The sequence below is a fragment of the Melozone crissalis genome, unplaced genomic scaffold (genome assembly GCF_028551555.1).
Source record: "Melozone crissalis strain CALT ecotype California unplaced genomic scaffold, PUWL_Pcris_2 ptg000056l_1, whole genome shotgun sequence".
Taxonomy (NCBI): domain Eukaryota; kingdom Metazoa; phylum Chordata; class Aves; order Passeriformes; family Passerellidae; genus Melozone; species Melozone crissalis.
Window position 1 is genome coordinate 4,717,180 of NW_026535834.1, and position 23,870 is coordinate 4,741,049.

The following is a 23,870-nucleotide window of genomic DNA, read 5'->3' on the forward strand; positions in this document are numbered from 1 at the left end:
GACTGACCCTGCATGAAGCTTTGCCCAAATTTAGGGGGACAACCTGAAACAAGGTGTGAATCTAAGCTGATGCCCAGAACATCAAGGATCTGTGCTAAAGGTAAGGACATTTTGCTGTTCACAGAAGGGGGAAATAAGGAAGCCTTGGAGAGAGAAGATTTTTTTTGAGCTACTGAAAACTGTAATGAGCCTGATCTTCCTTTAAGGCTAGAGCCCAATTAAAATACACACATAAAATAGCAGAGGGTAGATTAGAAATGTACTCAGATGAAGGCAGGCAGCAGCAACACTGGGCCAAGAAATCCTCTATCCTGGTTCTGGGAACAATCTGGACTCTCTGCTCTCCTTGCAGTTGCCAGAATTGTATCTAACAAGATGCTTGCAAAGCCCTTACACTCTCACTAAACATTACTATGATGAAAATGTATTTCCAGCTGAAATTGTCACAGTGCCAAGCCCAGCCTGTGCACTTGAAACTGTTCAGAGGGTTGGAGCTTCTTGCAGAAGTGTTATGAGGGAAGTTCACAGACAGTGCCCAAGGTTCACATCAGCTGTCAACATCACTACTGACCAAACTGCCCTAAGGGAAAAACAAAACAGAAATACAGAACATCTGGTACCTTTTTGGCCTATTTTGTGCTATAAAATTGCTATTTATGTGGTTGAATTTAACACACAAAGAAAGAGAAGACAGAGGCACTTTCCAAGTGATTATGTGCTCTGTGATAATAGTTTTCAGCTGGTGAATCAGAAACTCCAGGGCACTGAAGAAAAATCTAATGGTTTATGCCAATAAATTAGACACATCTCATTGGAAACATTCACGGGTTACAAATCAACACAGCAATAAAGCCACTGCTGCAGAGCCCTGGTCCTGCAAGCCCCAGAATGGGGGAGAGAAAACAAAGATGATCTCAGGCAGACAGCAATGTACCCGGCTGCACGGGGCTCAGCCCACGCACAGGAAGCCTGCAGACTTATTTCTCACTCCCAAATCATCTCATCTCTTTGCAGGCAGCTCGCTAGTGATGCTGTGCCAAATTAGTTGTAAAAACTGATGCCCAAATGACAAAAGTGGTTTTGATCAGGATATTTAGCCCCACGTTGTCTCCTACTTTCTTTTCATTCCTTTGTTCAGTGTTCTCCTTTTGTCAATAACAATGGGGAAAATTTACTGATCTTCACTGCTTCAGTGGGATGGGGAGAAGAGGAAAGAGGTAGAAGGAAAAAAGGAATTATGCAAATGTGACATTTATCGTTCAGAATTGTGGAGCTTTTTTCAAAAACCCAAGTCTCTCCATCATACAGAGTATGTGATGACAAATTCAAGCAAAAAAAAAAAAAAGTTTCTGGAAGACCAGGGTTTAAATATTGTGCTCAGAAGCTCCTACAGCAGTGGGGCTAAGGAGTTGATGGCGATTTCCTATGCTGACCTCTTCATAACTCAGTTTTGCCTAGCTTGTAAGAACTACTGAAATCAGAGGTGTTCATCTCTTGTAAATCCAGGGCACCCAGAGAGCAGAGAATCTGTGAATGCACAGATAGATATTATTGTCACCAAAATATTAATAGAAAACCTGGGGAAATTTCAGGAGAGAGAAAGTGGCAACACCTCGCTGGCCACAATATTTGGTTTGGATATTCAGGTGAGCCAGATTTTTGACTTGGCACTGGTGATAAATCCAGAGTCACTCTATGAAGGCAGTCACATCCTTCAAATCAAAATAAAGCCCTTTGCATTTAAAGAGCTACTTGTCACCAGAGGCACAAAAAAAACCCCCTAAGTGTTCCATGGCTGCACAAAAAGCAGCAATGAATAACTTCATTTATACTTCTCCAGCCGAGGGTTACATAAAGGGCATAAAGAAATTCACAAATCATTGGAGTATTAGAAAAGTGGTGTTAGTAGTGGCAACTGTGCTCTTTCAGGCTGAAAGAGGGAGAAACATCTGTAATTACTGGATTAGGGGAATGAAAGGAGAAACCTGCAGTTAGAAATTACAGCAAGTTCTGTAATTGAGCTGCTGCAATTCTCCAGCTTGCATGAAGACAGAATAGCCAAAAGGAAATCACCAGTTCAAAGGGCTGGAGAAACACCAATTTACACCAGCACTCCAACTCACCCACCTGTGCTGTCAAGCTGCTCCCTAGAGCAGATCCCATAGACTGCACCCTGCCTGCAATTGTGCTACCCAGTTTGCAGCAAGTGAACAAACCAGGGTCAATCAGAGCAATTACTTGCATGGAAATGAGCAGTGGGAGAGCATGTCTAGCTGTTTAACAAAATGAAGTTATTTTAGAAACATTTAGAGGAGTCACCCAGTTCCTGTTACTCCTTCCCCCACGCACACACTCCACCCTTCCAAAGCCTGTGGGAATTGCTCTGTGTGGACCACCAAGAGCAGTGGAGGCAGTTTGGGAGACAAAAACACAGTGAATGATTCCTGGTAATCCATCTTTGTGTGCACATGTGGCTGAGTGTCCTGGTTTAGGGCAAATTTGGGAGAAAATCTCCAAAGGGGGCCCCTCCAGAAAGCAAACCCACACAGCTCCTGCCCCCACAACCAGGTCAGGAATGATTCCTCAGAGAAAAGTGGAAAGAACCTGTTTATTTAACAGGCATAGCACCCCCAGCACATAAAATGAACAATACTGGGTGACACCACTCTGAAAAAGATGACAAATTCAGAAAGTCTCTCTGGGGATGGTGGCTCTGTTCTCAGTCCCTCCGGCGCTGGGGCAGCTGCTGCCCAGAGTAGGCCCCGCTGGGCCACAAGGTGCAAACTCTCGGGGTTTGCCAGGGCCCAGCCCGGAGCAGGCTCGAGTGGTGCCAAAAAAGGGAAAGGAGAAACTTTCCAGGAAGAAATTTGGACTGTTTAGCTAAACTAACTAATGAGCAGAAGCAAGAGCAAGCAGAAGCAAAGCAAAAAGCAAAAGCAGCACCATGTACTGCCCTGTCTCTGTGTCCCAACAGCCATGGGGGAGTGGCTGATAAGAAACCCAAACAAAGCTTTCACTCTTCAGAGGCAGTCTTGAAGGCACAGAACATAATATCCAGCACAAACAGAACACATGAATGTGGATACAAGCATCATAACGTCACCCTAGGACACTGAGTCTGTAGTTTCCAACTCCCCTCACTTCTAAGTCAACCACCAGTCCAGCCAGAAACGCTGGGAGGCTGAGGGGTCACTGGGAAAAGCCCAGATTTAAAGGAATTTGGAGCCACAGATCTGAGCAGGCAGTTGTCCCTACTGACTTAGGAACTGTTCCCTCAGCTACTCTAATCCTCCATTTAATTCAACTTGTTGCCAACCAGGCTCATCCAACTTCAGTAGCAGCAATCCCACTGTCCCATGGGTCACTCACTCTTCCTATGTGCCTCTGTTGAAGTAGTTGAAAGGAAAATCAATTTAGAAGAGCAGCTTCATGTGGGCACTGAGAAACTTCCTTTTCACAACCTTCTCTCCTTCCTGCCACAGGTTGGTCAAGGAATCTGAGCTACATACCCCAGCTGGGTGACAGAAACAACCTCAGGTTCACTCTCAATCTGCCCACGCTGAGGATGGGAGCTACTGGGTGCTCAGCATCAGAAAAGGACCAACCACAGCTGTGTTTCTTTGGAGAAGTACACCCCTGAGTTTTCCACAACTTTGGAGGAAGCCAGACTGGTGCTGTCACACTCACCCACGTTTCTTATTTCTAAACATGAATCTCTGCCTCTGCTGCATGTGACAGTCCCACTCACTGCATATGACAGGTCCCCAGGGCCCGCCTGGCCCCAGGCAGCACTGACAAGGAAAGGCAGCACCCAGGCAGCCCTGCTAACATTCCAGCCCTGGCTGAGTGCTTGAGGTGTTGATGCCTTCCTCAAAGCCTTGGCTAAGGGAGATAAGTGGTTTATATAAGAACTGCATCTCCATTTATTTATTTTAAGTGTGCAGCCAGCCCTAGAGGCTGGAACAGTGGCTGTGCAGAGCAGCTTGAGAACATGGACTGAAAATGCTCTTGAGGCTGATAAAACAAAAGGAAAAATGAAAAAAAAAGAAAAACCTACCTTCCAACCTCATCATATTTATGCTGTTTTCACACATCAAGAGTACATCTTCAACAAGTGTTCAAGGCAAGGCACAACTGGAATATTTTCATATAAAGCACAATGTACTAAGTTACAATTTCTTTCCCAGTCTCAGGTGACGTCATTATGAAAAGATTAACGTGTAGAACAAAGAGGAACCTTCACTCTCTTGAGCCACAGCACTGAAGCCTGTGGTTGGTTACAGCTCTTTGCACAAAGGTTTTCCCAGGATTGTCACAGGCACCTGTGAAATTCACTTCACCCATGAACCTTTGAAGTAAAGGGCTCCCCAATTCTATAAACACCATGTGTAGGAACATCACCACCTCCTCTTGGTCCCAAAATCCACACTACACACAGGGACACCAAACCATTACACACCAAAAGGTCTCACATGAAACCTCACTGACTCTTCTCAAACCTCTGCTCAAGGGAAGCTCCTCCTTCCTTGTGTGGAGAGATGATTCAAGGGGCAATTTCCCATACACCCTTTCCCAGTGCCTGAAAGACCCCAGAGCTGGGAATAACCACTCCAGATGACTCTAAAGGTAAGGCAGTTAGTTTTTCCCTCACTAAGGAGTTCTGCACCTCACCTCTATAAAGGATCTACATCACTGTGGAAAGACCAGGACTGCTTCATGCCACCCCCTCTTCCTTCTGCACATGCTTGGGCATAGCCAAGCAAGCTTGATATGCCCGGTGCTGCCTTCCTACCAGGTATGTGCTTACCAGCTTCTCTACCCTTGCAGCCTGCTCTGAGCAGGGCCAAGTGCATCCTAAATATAGGTTGGCTGTGTCCAGATGAGTTCCAGCCCTCCCAGTGAAGGGATTCCTGCAGCTGAGTGAGAAGAAACCAAGGCAGCACATCCCTGCTCCAGAGATGGATTCATCATTGAGATCAACAAACCAATCAAGAACAGGATTCATAGAAGTCTGAAGTACCAGAAATTTGCCATCCATTTTGTCCCAGTAATTAAGAGCCTTTGTCCTAAAGTCTCCTAAAAGGTTTTCAATGAAGTCTTCATTTTCACAATGATCTTTTCCTTATCTTTCTCCCTCCATAGAGACACAAACTGTGCAATTAAAATTAAATCAGTAACAAACCAGCCAGATGTATCCTAGAGCCATGTTGATGGGAGCATCTATTTCATTCTGTCACTTGCCTTGTTCCGGGGTCAGGCTCTATACAGGAAAGCAAAAACAACAACAAAAAAAGAGGCTCTGACATTTTACAGTAGATTTTCTAAATGTCACCCTGCACACCTGCAAAGTAGACAGATTTCCTCATGTATCTCTACCAACTCTCTCCTTCATTGGTAGATAACTCAAAACTCAGCTGGATCCAAGGGCAAGAGGGGCAGCTCATGCACTGAGCCCATGCACCCCTTTCCCAGACCACAGTCTTCATTCATCTGTGCTATTGCATGTGGGGGTTCATCCTGTAGCAGATGTCACAAAAAGTCATGCAAAATGCCTTCTCTCCTAATTAGATAGATATGTTTTAAGCAGATAGATAAGTTTTAAGCACTCTTAATTCCAAATGTGGTGAATCTAAAATCTTTCCACAATTTGAGAGCTTAGAATTGGGAAGAGAAACCATCAGTGGGCTACATGTTAAAGAACACCAGAGTCCTTGGAATCAGGATCTCCTTGCAACATACACAGCTCAGAAGAAAAGAGTTGAAAAGAGGAAAAGTGAGTGCTAACCAATGAACTGCATGTTGCAAATGCTCCCCCATCCTGCTCCTTCCTACCCACCAAAGCCATATTTCCAAATCTGAAGCAAACTCTTGCTTGTCAACACTCCTCTTGGGAGAGCTCCCTCAGAGTGCTGGAAACAGCCTTCCCTGGCTTCCCTGCCCAGGCTCAGCCTCCAGGTTTCTACATTCGCCATATGACACACTGAGTTAGCCCAGGGTTTAATATATTCCCTCATGCTGCTGTCCTTTAAAAGCATTGGCATTTCCTACACACAGATTCCATATTGACTTTACAAGTACCAAGACACCACGGTGAAATTTAAACTAAATATAGAGGTGATATTTTTAAATAACTCTCAGCTCCAACTCGCCAAGCCTATTTTATTTGAAGGGGAAAAGCAGACTCCAGCTCTAAGCTTCCATTGTAATTAATGATTACAACACATTCCTCTGCCTTATCAGATTTAGCACCTCATTAAGGTACGTGGTATTTTTTCTTGCACTGCACAGCTGTAGTTAAAGTTGACTTAGTGTTTCCATTATAAGCCCATGTTTTCAAAGGTTTATCACTCAGACACATGAGATTTAGTCTGAAATGGAAATTGCCATCAAGAGTGTCAGCTGGGAAGCAATTTCTTGTCCTTCAAAACCTGGAAGCAACAAACACAAAAAAAAAAAAAAAAAGCAAGCCACTCTGTTTATTAATAATTCACATTTTAAAAAGCATTGCAAATACATGTTTACATGATAGCCTGTGACAGCTCCATAGAATGTCAACACCCACACGCTCCTGGGAGATGTGTCATCTTAAAAACTGAAATAAAAGCCACATTTTTACACCACTTGATGGGAGGCGAAGAGAAGGGGAAAAAGATTTAGAAGTAATATTGATGAAGGAAACTTATAAAAAAACCCCCCATAGTCTTTGTTTAGAAACACTGAAGTTAGGACTTTCAGTTGAGAGGGGTGTGGGCTGGACTCATTTCAAGTACCATTTGTACTTGTACCTTTTTGGTGCCTGTCCCTGGCTCACTAATTAATTGAGCAAGAATTAGTCCCACTGAGCTCCTACCACAGATGGCATCCAAGCTTTCAACTGCCCATGAGCCCTGGAGTCTCAAAGTGCAGCCAGATCATGTCCTCAGACAGGCTGAGACACAAGGGAAAACGAACAAAGCAACCTTGTATGAGCTCTGTGTTTTGGGATTGTGTTCTTCTGCCATTGGATTTAAGACTGAACCATTGAGAAGCAGAACCTTCAGTTGGGAGACTTCTGAGGCCTCCTCTTGGCTATCTCAGTGATTGCACAATTCTGATGTGCAGATTACAAGCAAATACAGGGAGAAATTATCAAATTCAGAGTGACCACCATTAGCAGAACAGATGCATTTTTGATGGCTGAGAAAAATTAAAATGTTCTTTTTCTAACATAATAAAATTCCCAGCTGTTTTGACTCCAGGATTTACGGGTTTACCCAAGACATAACATTTCCAGAACACAACAAACACATGAAGGAGCATGTAGTAGCTACTACAAGGAAACCAGGACAGGCATATCCTCTGTGAGCAGAAAGGCACAACTGTTACTCAGAAACACTCATATTTTGCTCCTCACTGGATAAACAAAACACTCCCACAACAGACAGGGCAGGGGGTGGGCTTCTTTCGCCAGTGTTGACTTTCATTTTTCAACACATTGCTCCAGACAACAAGGATAATGGGAACATGGCAGTAATTGCATACCCTCATGATCAAATTTGGGAGGTTATTACCCAAAACCCTACTGTTTTCCACACAAACAACCTGAGAAACAGCAAGTGGGCCCGTGTCTGTCCTCCCAGAAGACTGTACACCAAAGGCAGTGTAATAAATACTGTGACACTCACCAAGGCCTTCATGAGCTCTGGACTTTTCTTTGCAGTGTTTTCTTCACCTTCATTGTTCCAGGCATGGGAGCTCAGCTCTCTCTTCACAGCAGAGCTTGTTGATCAAGTGAAAGAGGACTGCAGGGAGGATAATGAAGGCTCCCACTGCAGACAAAAGCCAGTGGCATCAGGAGTAACTAAGGACAGAAAGTCAAAAAAGAAATCATTGGCACAACCAGGAAAAATTGCCTAGGGAAAATGTGGTTAAGAACAGCTGTATCCATGGCTCTGCTTCCCCATCCTCTCTGTAGAAGAAATGGAACTGAAATCCACCAGAACTTGGGCTTGGATATTACATCCATTTAACACATTGATCTGGCCTGCTAGGGATGTACATCACACAGACTTGGTTCCAATTTAGGTCCTCATTTCTGTCACAGGATGAATTCCAGCACAGGAAAGACACCAGCTGATTTTAATAAACTTTGGTAGGAATTCAGAATTCCACCAGCTCTGAGAGAGGCACTCTCCATCTGTACTACAACAGGGATCCAGCCAAGAAAGGATAGTTGGTCACTAAGGCCCCAACACCTCATTTGCAATTTATGTATTTTCTTTAAAATAATCAGATTACACATAATGGTACTCACTAACTTCATTGCATTTACTAAGAACCAGGTTAATGTATAGCCTGTAATCCTCATTCACAGCTTCTTTACCCTTAAGTAAGAAGTATATTACTGTACCACATAATTATTTTCTGGGGGGGAAAATAATCATCAGCCTCCAGCCCGGGTAATTCAGTTTAGTTCCTTGGGTGTCAGGTTTGGCCACAGGTGATGAGCACAGTGGTTTTGCACTAGCAGATGTCCCAGCCCTGTACATCACCATCCCTATGTCAAACTGTAAAGAAACAGCCTGGATTCAATTTATCATGTTCTGCTGTACCACTGGGTCTGCAACAAACCACAGGCGCCAGCAAAAAGCTTTTAAAGCCATTTCACCTCTCTCACACATATCAAAATGCCAAAACAAAGGACAAACACTACATACATCACTTGATGTGGATGGCAAGGGCACACATGTCAAAAACTTTCAGCGTCATCTGCAAAAAAAATTGGTTTTTATTCTGGTAATTACTTCACCAAGAAGGGGTGAAGTTCAGCTGCTCAATTTAAGTCAAAGACCCCATAAAAATGAAACATCAGCAGCATCAGTGGCACACCAGGGATGCCTGTGATTACAAAGCTGCAGCTCACAGATGAGCAGGATGAAAGGATGTAAACAGAGCCCTGCCTGTGGAATATCCAGCAGGGAATTTATAAGACTTGACTCAGCAAAATACTTGGGCTAGAAGAGCTACACTGACCCCAGTTACAGCCCTGATAGTGCACTGTATGACTGCCACTAAAGAGATTTTAAAACCTTAAATTACTACAAGCCAGCATGTTTCATCTGGAAGCAAAAAATCAGCAATGCATAGCAGCAGCCCACATGCAAAACAAACGAGCGGCTGGGACTGAACCCAGAGGAACATGTGTTGCACAAACTCTGGGGGTGGCTCTGACCCTCCTCATCCCAGCCTGAGGAAGAAGCAGAAATATTCACTGAATCACAGCAGCTGAAGGGACAACAAGGTGAAGTCTACACTTCCCTTGCTCTGTTCTGCATGGGCACAGACAATTCACAGAATGGTTTGGGTTGGAAGGCACTTTAAAGATCTTCTAGTTCAAATCTCCCTGCTATGGACAGGGACATCCTCCCCTAGGATGCTCAGAGCCCCATCCAACCTCTCCTTGAGCCTGCCAGCATCTGGTGCCACAATTTCCCTGGATAATTTAGCCAGCACGTTGTGACAGTGTTCACAGGGGTCTGAGGATGACGGAAGAGACGAGGATCTGACTCCATGTTTCAGAAGGCTGATTTATTATTTTATGATATATATTAAAACTATACTAAAAGAATAGAAGAAAGGATTTCATCAGAAGGCTTACTAAGAGTAGAAAAAGAAGGAATGATAACAAAGGCTTGTGTCTCGGACAGAAAGTCTGAGCCAGCTGACTGTGATTGGCCATTAATTAGAAACAACCACATGAGACCAATCACAGATGCACCTGATGCATTCCACAGCAGCAGATAATCAATGTTTACATTTTGTTCCTGAGGCCTCTCAACTTCACAGGAGGAAAAAATCCCAAGGAAAGGATTTTTCAGAAAATATCATAGCTACAGCACATCTCAGACCCATTTTCCCCTCACATCTCAACCCAGGGAGCAGGAGGTGGGAGTGGCTGAGTGAAACATTGACTCTGGCTATTTTCAGCTGCTGAAGTCACCATTAAATGGCTGCTGGAGCCAAGGATAAATCAAAGGAAATAGGTATAAATCAAAGTAGCCATAACCCCGGAATATACATGAAAGCCTGGCTGCATCCCATCATGGACTTGCCCTGTCCTTGAGCATAGAATAAGCAGGAAAAAGAATAATGCTCTACCTCTTATATAAAACACATGGGATCCCCACCTCTCAGCACACAAGAGGGTGTGGGCAGCAAGGATACCACTGTTACCATTTATTTTATTTCATAAAAATCTCAGTGAGCCCTAGGAAACACCAGAGTTTCCCCTTCTCAGACAGGGCACAAGTAAGCCACCAGTATTTTTAAATATAAATTATTCAACACTGCTCTGAAATGCTACACAAGCCTCATCTAGAGAAAATCCTCAAAGTGCTCCTTTTCCCCAACAGACCTTCAAGTACCTGGCAAAACCACAGAAGATAAATCAGATCTTTGACTAGACAGGCATCCTGAAGGAAAGCTTGGAGACAAATGATCACCTGCCATATATTTGCTCTGAAGTAACTCAGACTGGCACAACAGAGTTATTGCCCTTCTAATTCTTGTTTCCAGGTCAGATACAGAGGAACAAGAAAGTAGTAGCTCAGTGACACAGGACTTGGAACAACTCTTCTGGCTTCCCCTACTGCTTGGGGCAAAAATATAAAAGGCACCACCTATCAGAGCTCACCAAAGGTCCAGCATCAGCTTCCAGGAAGAAGTTTTCAATGCCAAGTACTAAAAACTGTCCACAGAGAGGGAGAGTTGGGAACATAGGCAAGAAGGGACTGCCCAGACTCTTCCTGCATGGAAAAGACCAACAAGGCCTCAGATCCCTCACCTCCCTCCAATATGGGCACCAAGCAGCTCTCCCATCCCTCCCAAAATCAGTCTGTCCACATGCAAGGAGGTGACTGGGACTTCTACAGCACAAGGCAAAACAGCTCATGTATCCTGTCCCGAGGCTTTTTGCAAAAATCTCCTCTTTTCTCAGCCACAATATTCATGTCACATACCAGGAATTTGTGCCACAATGTCTGTGAGGGAGGGCTGGATTTGCACCTGAGCACTGCCTCACACTGCAGCTGGCTCCAGCTGGAAGCTCAAATCCCTCTGGAGGGGGGAATATGCTGGCAATTTGCTTCTCCATCATCAAGAGAAAAACATGCTGCACCTGCCTACAGTCCTGATGAGACCTCACAGCCCTCAGCTGAGGGGCTTCCTCTCCAGATTTGAAACTCCCAACTAAGGCTGTGCCTGGGAAATGGCTGTAAAACTGATATGGAGCAGAGCTCTGCTCTGGCTTGTGATACCTGTGTCTGTGTCTGAGTGGTGCTGAGGAGGAAAAGTAGCAGAAATGCACACACACACACATTTCCACACAATTCTGTGCTTCAACATTGCTGTAATGTGTCACATTGCTGGAATTTTCACAGGTAAAATGGCCATCCTCGCACCAATGCATGACAGACTGTGCCTGGGGTGACAAAATGTGACACAATAAGGCATTCAGCTCTTGGTCCAAACCCTGGGAGGTGCTGACCACCACATGCTTTGGGACATTCAGCCAGGATCCTCCCCCATTTACCCATTTTTAAGTCAAGAAATTACTTCCATGGACACCTTTGTGCAGTGCCACAGTGAGTCCTCTCATTCTGCTGCTCTGGTTGAGAGCACAAGGCAAGAAATGGTGTTTGTGCTCCTGGCAGGTTGAGGCCACACGTTCTTTGCCCATTGCTCTAGAACAAAACAGAGGTGCAGAGTGAAGGGCCCTGAGGTAGAAAAGGGACCAGAAATGGAGGTGAGGTCAGCAGAAGAAATCTGAGAGAGGACATAGTGAGCACAAGGTGTTGTAATGCTGTTCCTGCTCCAACCTCTCCTCAAAGCCACATCCACACTACAAGATGACTTCAGGGAGAATCTGTCCAGAAGAACAAGAGAAAAGTGCTGGCCATAGCGTTACATCTATTGAATTCAGCTGGGTTTTGGGCTTGTAGCTGGTTTCACAGCAATCCTGGCACCAGAGCTGGCCTCTCCTGATGGACCAGGGCTAGGGGAATGAACACAAGAAGCTCCACAGTAGATTCACTTGGAGAACCTGCAAGTAGCAAGACCTTAATCCATTCTGCCATGCAAGGGTTAAATTCTGCATAAAATACTATTCCAGACAATAGCTCTTTAATTTCATTTGATATCAAACTTCCTGAAAAAGGAATGTTTACTGGTACTTTTTAATTACGAAAAATAAAAGAAACCATAAATTGTCTGTTTTGCTGTCTGTGCTAATTACATTTCATTATATATTTGGAGTAAGCTATGATTTTCCTGCTGGTTCCCATGACATTTTTCATTATCAGCCACTAATTGTCTAGCATGCACGCTGCATTGTGAACCAAGTAGGCTGGTGCGTGGGCAGAAGTTCCAGCGAAAGCTGCAAGGCAGTACAAATGTACATTATTATTATTACTATTATGATGTATTAGAGAGTTTCCACCTACTTGCATATCTACATAGCCTCATCCCTATCAGCAGTGTCACAGCAAAGCCCAGGAGTCCATCCTTGTGCTTGGCAAGGCTCAGCAAACACCGAGAGGAAGTTATGTGGGATGGGATGATGGCAGCAGCCCCACTGCAAGGACAGGTTCCCTGCTGGGTGCAATGGAAACACCAAGCAGCTTTCTCAGTCACTTCCTCTACTCTGTGCCCAAAGCACGTGGGGATCAGAATCTTGTCACTTTGCCCACCCACAAGCTGAGGTTACCAAGGAAAGCAGTGCCATATGTGGGTTCCTAAAGGATCAGGATAACTAATAGGATCTTTCTGAGACAGCAGGGCAGAAGAAAAAGGTAAGGGGTTTTCAGAAGCCATGGCTAATGCTGTATCCATTATAGAAAAATCTCCAACAAATCCCCATTTATGCAAACCCAGAAAGTGCCACAAATGGTGAAGCAACTTCTTGCATGCAGCATTTCATAAACTCAGGCTGAGGGAAGCTGTAGGTGCCAATTCTTCACACAGCAAACTGCAAGAACATGACCACTGCTTGTCCTTATCAGCCTTGGACAGGTGGCAATTCTATTCATGTGCACCACACACACAATACACAAACACTTCAGAAATAAATGTGTGCTTTCACAGGATTGCAGCTCTCTCCTGATATCTATTTCAAAGGAGACAAAGCCCGACCCTTTCCCACAGCACTGTGAGGGAACAGTTGTATAACTCCCCCTCTTCTCCTCAAGGTGATGCACAAATACATTATCAGAAATGCAATCAGACCACATTCCCTGCTGTAGCAGGAGTGAAATTCCCTTCCCTTCCCTTGCCCTGCATAGAGGCTGGGTTTCACACACTTTATTTTTATATGCTGATTTACAGATAGCAAAAATGAGGAGGTTCACCAGTCCTTTTATATAAGGAATATGAAGAACAGAAAGACACTTATGACCTGACTATGCCTCTCTGTACTTTGACTGCCAATTTTGTCTGCTCAAAGGGTGGAGGAATGGGCCCACTTGTAGCTGCTGTTGATGTATTTGCAGGTCATCTTCAAAGATTTAAGCTGCCCTTATGGCCTCTGACATAGGCATGCAATTTCAGAGGTCTGAAAGACAGTAAATCAACTTCATTTCCCTCTCTTCTACCACCCCCAGAGCCACCCAAACCTGAAAGGTTTCAATGCATTTATCCCCCCAGCAGGTGTCTGAAGCAGGGAACCACCAACACAACTGCCCCACAGAACAGGAGCCATGGTACAGGCACAACCTGAAAGGGTGGAAGTTAGACCCAAAAGAACAATCAAGAAAAGTTACATCCATCTATACAGGCATTTCAGTGCTTAGAATTACCTCATGTTTCACCCCAAAGCTGAGGCTTCATCTGGAGATGACACCATGGTGACAGTCACAGGACTCCAGGCATCTGTCCTCAGTCACACTGGCTCACACAAAAGCCTCAGAATTGGCAGTTTTTTCCCCAAAACTGGGGAGCTGCATCCTCCGATTCTCTAAGGGGTGCAATCCAGTAGAGGTGCTCAAAACCTTCAGGACACACTGAATTGAAGGCACATCAGGCACAGCAGGAGACACAGAGGTATTTAGCAAATGCTCTCCCCTTAGAAATGGAAGGCCTGAGATGAATGCTGCCTTAAATCCACATTTGCCTTTTCCCAGTACCCTGTCCAAGGTGCAGACTAGAGGAGGGCAGCCTCTGCCCTTCAGGCTCAGCTGTGCAGCCTGCACTGTGGCCAGCAGTAGCAGCAGATTTGATTTTTCTCAACCTGCTCATAAAAGCCAGACTCAGAGTTGAATCCTCAGAATGCAGTCTGGATTTCACTTAGAACCTGCTATAGATAAATGACCAAAACACAGACACTGAGAGGGCAAACCTCAAAGCACCCAGCAGCCAACCTTTGAGAGCCACAGGCCCAGTTTCAAAAAGGCTTTCCCTGAGGCCACATTTTCCACCTGACAGAGGCTGCTCTGTGTTTTGCTGTGTATGACCCCATGGCAGCTCTCTTTTCCCAGCAGCAAAAAACCCATCCTGGCCTTGAGCAGTGCTCTTGATGCATTTGTAACTGAGCACACAGGGTTCTGTGAAACATTATGCCTTCAACAAAAGGCACTTTTCAGCTAGAAAAGATGAAGTATTGGTTTTGCTGGGTGTGTTTCAAACGAGTGTGGAGCACTAGCTCAAGCCCACAGCCTCTGCAAACAATGGCACCTGAAATTCTGCATCCAGAAGAGTCCTGGCTCTCTCATTCCTCCATCTGTGAGCAAACACACCACAAACACAGATGGAAGAAGGGAACAGAAATGTGTCCTGAAGGACAGGGACAATTCAGTGTCTGGTGGAGGTCCAGGGTGATCCAGAGGTTCCACCATCAGCTTTAGTAATAACCATAAAAATGGCTCCAGTTCAGCACAATATTCAAAATTCTTTGAAGTTAACAGGGCCAGGGAGACTGAGAATTTGAGCAGCACAGAACTTGAATTGTCTTTCATGAGCTGAAAGCTGAGCCCCTCCATTTCAGGGCTGGACAGATTCGATGGGAACTTTTGTATTTGCAGTGTTCCCCATGGCAGGAAAGAATGATGAATCTGACTCCATATTCTTGAAGGCTAATTTATTATTTTATAATACTGTATTATAGTAAAGAATACTAAACTAAACTATACTAAAGAATACAGAAAGGATACTTACAGAAGGCTAAAAAGATAATAATGAAAATTTATGACTCTTTCCAGAGCCTCGACACAGCTTGGCCTTGATTGGCCAAACAATTCACATGAAACCAACGAACCAATCACCAGTTGGTAAACAATGTCCAAAAATATTCCAAAGCAGCAAAACACAGGAGAAGCAAATCAGACAATTATTGTTTCCCTTTTTTCCTGAGGCGTCTCAGCTTCCCAGGAGAAAAATCCTGGGCAAAGGGATTTTTCCAGAAAATATGACTGCCACAAGGAACCTCACACCCATCCCAGCCTTGGTCCTCCTGGCCCAAGGGCCCTGCCAGGATTGTTCCCAGGACTGGACCCACAGCTGAGGCAAAGTGAAACCTGCAGCCTTCACAACTGTTCATCTCAGTTCTTCTCCAGACCAGGGAAGAAAAATTAGAACCAGGTAGAAAATTACTTTCCCAGCCCACAATCTATGGCCTCACACTCAAAAGTTTGCTCTGCCATTTCTTCTCCATCTCAACATTCACTCTAATCTCTGAGCTGTGCCAAAATTCTCAGTTTTGCACTGTGGAACTATTTTCCATTGTAAAAGCAGCTATGACAGAAAGCAGTGAGCTACCTTGGAGGTCAAACCTTCACCTAAGGCATAGAAAAGCAAGAAAATGGCTGTGGTGATAATGATAAATACTACTTGAATCAGAGCAAATGAAAGAATCTAGTCCCTAAGAGCCAATCTCCTGCTGCTCAGGGCTGTCATGTTAGAGATGAGAGCTGTACTCAAATGCAAATAAATCAAACAGGACAGAGGTCTCAACTTGCCCCTTCCAGATATCCTTTGACTTTCCATCCTCTGGAAAAACTCCACAGTAGCAGGGGACAGGCTGTTTTTTGTCACAGGCTGCTCAGAGGAGAATTCCATACTGAAAGAAGACACAACCTGGGTCTAAAAGTTTTTTCAAGATAATGCACTTCTAGAAAAGTTATCATTTAAACAGAATTTAATTGTCCAACAAGAGCACCTTTTCTCAGAAGGTTCTCAGCCCTCTCTCCCTGTAGTAGGTTTGTCTTTGATGGTGTCCCAGGTTTGTTTTCAGCCACAGTGCAACACAGAGATCACAATCTGATACCTTTTGTCACAGCTGACACCAAGACTGCCTTGCTGGTAGGAAGGGAAGGCTGGGGCTGTCAGTCTGCCACCTTTCTTGAACACTGAAGTCACGCCTTTTTTTTTTTCCCCGTTTTCTTTAAGACAACTTCTTTGTTGCCATGGTATCACTAATGCAGTATTTTGAGACAGGGAAAGAAGATAACTGTGCAGCATCACAGTGACACATCTATCAGCTGCCATCCTCTCAAAAAGGATAAATAAATAAGGATGCCAGTGCAGACTTTTAAAGGTTCCTCCACCCTTTACATTTTTTCCCTGTCACATACAAGTCACTGCCTATAAAGTTCATGCCTTGGTTTTATTATAGAGAAGGTCAGAATTTTTCTCACAGCAAGGAGTGTCTGGAGTTATTTCACAATTCCTTCTCTTCTCCCTGTGCTACATGACACCAGCTGAGGTCCACACTCAAGAGAGAACAGTGCTTGCATGTTCAGAAAATGCCAGCCTGGCTCCCCATGTCAAACCATGCAGTGACTCTTTGCAAATCTTGCTTGTACACTGATTTCTCCCTGAGCTAACAGGGCATCCACTGGTGAGAATAACTCACATTCATCTCCACAGTGAGAGAAACATAAAGGAGCATTTTGATGGTGTCTTCTACACTACCAGCTTTAGCTCCCTGTGATCCTGTTATCCTTGTAGCCTTGGAATCTTTCCTATCACTGCCAGAATTATTTCAAAACATAAACCTTTACTAACTTAGCAAACTAAGGCCTGACACTCAGCACAATGGCATTTCCCCCTTTGGCTTGTGAGAACATTGAATCAGGTCCTTTTCAAAACTTCAGAGGTGGCTGTGCCCACCACTGGCGCAATTCTGCTGTGTGAGTAAATCCAGGGAACAGCCACAGTGAGAAATGCTCCTGTCCCCATGCACTCCCTGATTTGGGATCCAGAACAATTAACAGGCAACAGGAGACAGAGTGGCTTGATGAGATTTTCATCTCCCAGCTGATACAAAAGGAGGAATAATGTAATGAAATGGAAACTTTCACAAGCTGAATTTGCCAGGGCTTCTGTAGCAGAGAAAGGAGCAGAGAGCAACAAGCAAAGCAGTGACAAAAGGTCAGACTGGAAGGACCTCTGATATGAGTCAAGAATTAAACAGTGAGCACGGAGTCCTCTAGAGAATTAAAATAAGTATTTTATATTTGGGAGAGAGAGGAAATGGGAGGAGAGAGGGGAGAAAGGAGGATCTCAGTTGCTGTTTCACTTACTTGAGGGGATAAAAAAGAACAAGTTGTCTCCACTTGGAATTGAAGTGCTCTCACCTCTTCAAAGAGGAACCTAATTGGGACCTCTATGCTCTCATGTTCTTATTTCTCTCATCCACAAAACCTTGCTCTTAGTTTCACCAATTTGACCCAAGGCACAATGACTCATCACAGCAAAAGGCTGGACAGCAGCTTTGGGTTTTTTCCAAAGACCTAAATAAACCCTACTCCATCAATTGACCAAGGACAGCACCACAGTAAACCTCTCACTGAAGGCTGTATGTTGCCTTGGCAACCTGTCTGATCTCCACTGCTCCAGGGACTGGAAATGTGCTGCCAACAGGAGAATTTAGCTAATCAAACCAAATCTCTTAATATTTAGATGATTTCCCATCTGTGGAGAGCAGGCCAACTGCCAGTGGAAAGCAGGGCACCCTCTGAACACAGCCCTGGCTCCTCCTTGACCTCTTATTTGTTGGGTCTTTGTAGGCCACAGACATCTCCTGGCAGGTACCAAAGGAGCAGAAAGGTGGCAAGAGACCACAACCTCACACCTGCACTCAGCACATCCAGGTAGGGTGCCGGACCCTCACAATATCCATGCCTCAACCCCTGACCTTGGGAATTAAAGTGAATTTTCCAATATTGGCATCACACACCCCCTTGGTGCTGCTTGCTTTGAGCCTTCTGAAGCTGCTCTGTCCCTTTTCCAGCTCCCATTAAATGCATCCAGGCAGACTGCTGACCAAAAAGAAAAAGAGAGACAAGCACATGCCTCTCAACCTTCCTTGATCAGGGGCTGCTGTCAAACTGCAGTGCAGAACACCTGCTTTTTTCTAAAACTTCTAATTGGCAGCGCTAATGGGGCAGCTTTGGTGGCTAATTTTGTCTTCAAAGCATGACCAGCCATTGATTTTTTTTTTTTTTTTCCCAAGGAGTAGCCAGGTCAACCTTTATAAAGTTCCCCTTAAAGGTTTCTGGCCCCTGCATTTAAGCCCAGCAACAAATCCAGATGATCAGTCTGGCATTTAGCAAACCAAGGGGACACAAAAAGAGGCATGAGCAGCAGTGGGGAAAAAGGAGTGTTCCACAATCCTGCTGAGACAAGAAATTCTGTTTGGTGTTGATGAGAGTCACACCCCTGAACAACCAAACCACTTTCCATCTAACAACCACCAGAGCTCCATCACCAAAGATGGCCCTGACTGTGACCTTTCCATGTAATTGCCAAAGTAAACCAGGGGTTTGAGCAGCATATGTAGCTTTGGCATTCAGGTTCTCCTTTCCTTCCTGGATCATTCTTTACAGCATCTCAGAGGACACAAACCCACAACTCTCCAAACCCACAGATCCTGTACAGCTGTGCTGATAAACCCTGACAAAGGAGGAATGATAAGGAGGACTCCATTGATATCAGAAGGCTAATTAATTATTTTATTACACTATATTATTCTATACATCTAAAACTGAACTTGCCAAGTACTCAATTCTGCACACACTGCTCTGAATCTCATGATTGTCAGCCAACAGTCCCAATACACACACCTGATAGGCCAAGGAAACAAAACAAAAACCCATCACTTTGGGTAAACCATCTCCATATTGCTTTCTACTTCTGCACAAACACAGGCACAGCAAAGGATAAGAATTGTGTTTTCTTTCTCTGCGGTTCAGAGAATGTGAATCCCAGAAATATTCTTGAGAAGAATTATGCCTTGCTTTTCTCTGTAAAGAGAAATGTGGCTACAATCCTGCATGGAACTTCATTCCACACAGGTTATTTGCTGCCAAGTTAACTTCTGGTGCCGCTACAATTGGCATGAGGGATCCTCAGGTGGTTTTTGAGCTGGTACAGAGGATGTAGAGGATGTCTGCACAGCAGAAGCTGCCCCACCACAGTTTCCTGGGACCTTCCTGGGATGTAGCCACCAGCATCAAGCTCTGGTTTTTGAGGAGCAGGATGGAGGAATTGTTGGCATTTAACAGGAGGGCCTGAAGCAGAAGGCTGCTGCTCATAAAGCAGGGTGTGATTTCAAAGAGAGAGTTGTGGAAGATTTCTAGGCCTCTGGTATGGACCAAGTGACCCACACCCTGAGAAAATATGTTCTAACAATAACAAAAGCCATTAAACAAATGCTTGTGGGGGGAAAAAAATGTCAGCAGTTTCTAGAGTCACGTATTTAATTGAGTGAAGAGATGAGCAATGACTGACACCTTTTACCTTGGCCCTGGGGATATTTCTCATGTTTCTCTCTCCTAGTAACTGGTTAACTGGTTTATATGGGTATAAACTAGTTGCATGGAGAAAGGAAGGAACTTAAATCATTTCTCAGCTAACCCAGGGCTCTGTGACGAAGGAGAGGCAATGAAACCATGCATGCACAAGGAAGAGGGAAGCAGAGCTCATTTTAAATGGCCACAAGAACAGCTTGTTTCCTATGTGTGCCTTCCCAGTTTATTCTTTCCTACATCACACCTCCTTCTAGTCCAGGCACTCCTCAGTTTTACTGAGCCTGAGTTCAGCCAAAAACTGGAAAGCTCAGCCAAACTGAATCAAAGATGAACCCTGGTCCTTATGCCTGAAATTTCTGTCCCTACAGGACATGGAAAACCAAAAGGAGAGTGGTCACTGATTTAATGGGGAGCAGGAATGATCTCAGAGAAAACAGCTGTTGTAAATATATAATTCCATAATTCCCTTGTAAAAACAACATGCAGGGCAGGATCCCAGCACTTCAAAACCTGGGAGAAGGGTCTTCTCCAGATGGAGGGGCCTTCTCCAGATGGAAGCAGCCACAAAGTTGTTTCAGAGGTTTCATTTGCATTAACAGGTTTCAAAGCATCCACCCAGAGTTCCTTTCAAGCAAAAGCTGGGATGTCCAGCTGTTCTCAGGGATAAATGGAGAGCTGAGCCACTTCAGAGCCAGGAGGAGGGAAGAGGGGAGGCAGATAGAGCAGCTCTTAGCCAGAGCAGATGCAATGGAGATGGACTAAAATAGATCCTGTGCACTCCAAGGGCTTCTGCAGCACCATGGCTCCAGCCCACGTGAGCAAACATCCACACACACACTCTGCAGAACACTTGACATGAAGGACCACAGGAATAAAGTGCAGCCTGTACCTGGGATATTTTCAGCCACACTGAGCCAAGCTATGGAATCTATTTACTATTTTATTGGAATTCCTTTAGCTGTTTTTTCCCCCAGCCACCATTAAGTTCCTTTTTTTCCTCTGAACCTCAGTCACAAACACCTGCAAGTACCCATGGCTTCCCTTGCACAGCAATCAGGTGTGCCCTCTGCTTAACAGGAATGCAAATACTTTGCACTTTTGTTACTCATTATGGATCTAGAATTACAGTCTACTACTGCCTTAAAATAAAATCTGGAATGACAGCAGGAAACAGAACAATGTCAAAGTAGAAAACAGAAGAAAAGGCTTACTCCTACTTAATTTCTTGCCATTTCCAAGATCTTTGTATTTTAAGAAAGCCAAAGCAGCATGCAAATCCAAAGTTAGAAGTGAGGGTAGCATAGGATTTTCGTTTCAAACTGCAATTATCTCGAAAGTAACCAACTAGGGAAGCTGTCTTCTCACCAAGAAACAGCCCCAAAGCACTCCAAACACGAGACTTACCTAATCACACTTACATAAAGCAAGATGAGTCAAACCAGGAATGGAATTTCCCAAGAAAGCTTTGAAATGTGTTGTTTATGAGAAAAGTCTTCTTCATGGGACAGTCTGCTAAATCCTTAGAATCTGTAGTACTCACACAAGCTTGGCAAAGCTGAAGAGAGGCACAGTCCTGAGTTTGAGAAACAGGAGTGGTGCTAGTGTTCTTGCCCTTTTCTCTGCATGTGCTTGTTGATTTAACATCCCAAGGAAGAAGGAACTCTGCTGGTTGGTAAACATGTGACAGCCACCAAAGGAATGTGAGCCAGGGAAATGAGATAAAGCAGCCTATGCCACTTCCTAAAGGGGATATTTAAATACTACTGCCTCACCTTCCCTACTGCTCTCACCTTATGAGTGCTAGGTCTTTATTCAAACAGTTATCTTGCTAAAAAATTTACCTAAAAAAAAAAAAAATTAATTAATTTATCAGGAAATTGGAAGTGATTTTCTCTCCTGCACAGAGATATCATTTCTTACTTGGCTTAAATTCACAGTCTGGTAATAAGTATTTTGGATCCACTTTGGAAATGTACCTTTCCCATCCTGGATTCTCACAGATTTGCAGTAGAAGGGTCAAGTAAGGATCATTCCTCCAAAGCAAAGGGAGCAGCCTGCCCCTGGCCCTTGCCATGCTCAGCCAGTCATTGCTGCCCTGAGCTCTTCTCACCCTGGGGCATCCCAGGCTGGAAGGGCAAAGCTGTGCCAGCAGCTCTGTGCTTCCCAATGGGTTTTTACACAGAGGTACAAGCTGGTTTTAGAGCAAAAAAGGTGTAAGCACAGCACTGATCCTAATGCAGCCCTTGTTAACCTTAATTTTGAGGAAGGCTCCGTGTAAGCCTCATACGCCATGAGAGCACATTATCTATCTTCACCCTCCACACAACTGCTACTTTGAATGTGTATTTTGGATGTCATTTTGAATCCCAGCATGAGAAGGGTCATTTTCCTCCAACATTCAGGGCAAATCTCTCCTCACTCTCTGCCTGCAAAAGGTCTCTCTGTAGTGAAACTGAAGCTCTTCCCAACAATTCATTTATTGCTGTAAAAAAATTGTTTCCAGCTTCTAGAATACCTGATGCTCCTCAAAAACAGCATGGAAAAGCGATAAAATAAAACCACACACCCGAATCCAGCTGCTCACAATGCTCAAAACATGAGAAAGGGTGGGGAAGGTGGACAGAAAATGAGGGGAAGGAAGGGAGCACACAGAAGTGCCTGCTCACAACCAAAAGGCTCCTGGCCTCACTGCCTGCAGCAATTTGTAAACTGGCTCTAATCTACTCTCAGCAGTGTCTTGCCTTTCTAAGGCAAAATGCTCCCTGAGGCAATTTTCTGCAGGTGTTCCTAATGTAGCTCTTTTTTCCCCCCCAAAAAAAAGAAAAGAAAAGAAAAGAAAAGGTGTTCTGATGATCTTGTTGCTAAAAGCTGTTGCCTGGCAGATCCCCCAAAAGCAGTCCAGACTGGCATCTTCAAAATAAAAGCTTTTTAGAAAGAGCTCAAGTGGAGGAAGAAAAGTCCTTGTTGGGCAGACCTCAATCCCTTGGATTTACATGAGCCTGGCCACGGCAGAATCCCAATGGATCCCAGCTGGAGAGGGTGTCTGGCTCCCTGGGCAGAGCCCTGGTGAGGAGCCATGTGTGCCTCCAGCAGGGCTGTGCCCAGAATCTCAGGCTGTTCCCTGTCCCCACGGTGACACTCAGGCATGGCTGATGAGCCAGAGCAGGAGGCGGTGGCCATGGAGTTATTGGTGCTAATAATGGCTGTTATTGGTGCTATAATGCCCAAGTTTGGGAAGAATGATTGGCATCTGACTCCATGATATCAGAAGGCTAATTAATTACTTTATTATACTATAACTGTATTACACTAACCAGAGCTATCACTAACTAACTAAAAAACTTGTGACTCTCTGCCCAAGAATCCCAACACCCACACATGGATCCAATTGGTAAATGAATCCAAAACACCATCACCAGAATCCAACCAAGCAATGACCTTGGGTAAACAATCTCCAGAACACATTCCACATGGGCACAAACACAGGAGCAGCAAATGAGATAAGAATTATTCTGATCATTCTTTTCTCTGCTTCTCTCTGTTCAGAGGGCATGTGAATACCACAAGCTGTGTCTAAAAATACATGGGAAACACCAAATCTGGTTAAGTCAGACTCATCACTGGAGCCAGATGAGTGAGCCACTCCATCTATCCATCCATTCCCCAGGAGGCAGCTGAGTGAACCACTTTCATCCATCCATTGCCCAGGAGATTTGTCTCATCTGCTAAGCCAAGGGGCAATTTCCCTGCTGATTTAGAATGAAGATGAGCAGAGCCAGGCTGCCTTCACAGCTGGGCACACAGGTCTGTGGGTGCCTCATTCCCTGTATTTCCAGTGCTGCATGATTGAAAATAAGTGTCCAACTAGCAACTCCAGAAGGGAGGCTGTGAAAGGAGTTGTCAAAGAGAGAATAAGTTCTCAAGTTCAATAAGGTTTGTCCAGGTTTACTGCACCAAAGAAGTTGCTTACTCCAGACTTCTTCCCAATGATTGTTTTGTTATTCCCTTACTTTTGAACTCTTCCCTCTGCAACTTTCTCTGGAGCACCTAACATGTTTTCTGTGGAAATAAGATGCTTACCCTCTTCCATTC

General features: G+C 44.5%; 1 protein-coding gene across 1 annotated transcript in view; it reads right to left on the minus strand.

Annotated features, from left to right (window-relative positions):
• The window catches only part of SYT16 (synaptotagmin 16), a 104,839-nt gene that overhangs the window by 46,256 nt on the left and 34,713 nt on the right, over positions 1 to 23,870 (minus strand). Inside the window, exon 2 of the mRNA XM_054286742.1 lies at positions 7,665 to 7,808. The gene's annotated coding sequence lies outside the window, so the exon portion shown is untranslated. The remainder of the gene's footprint in view (positions 1 to 7,664; positions 7,809 to 23,870) is intronic.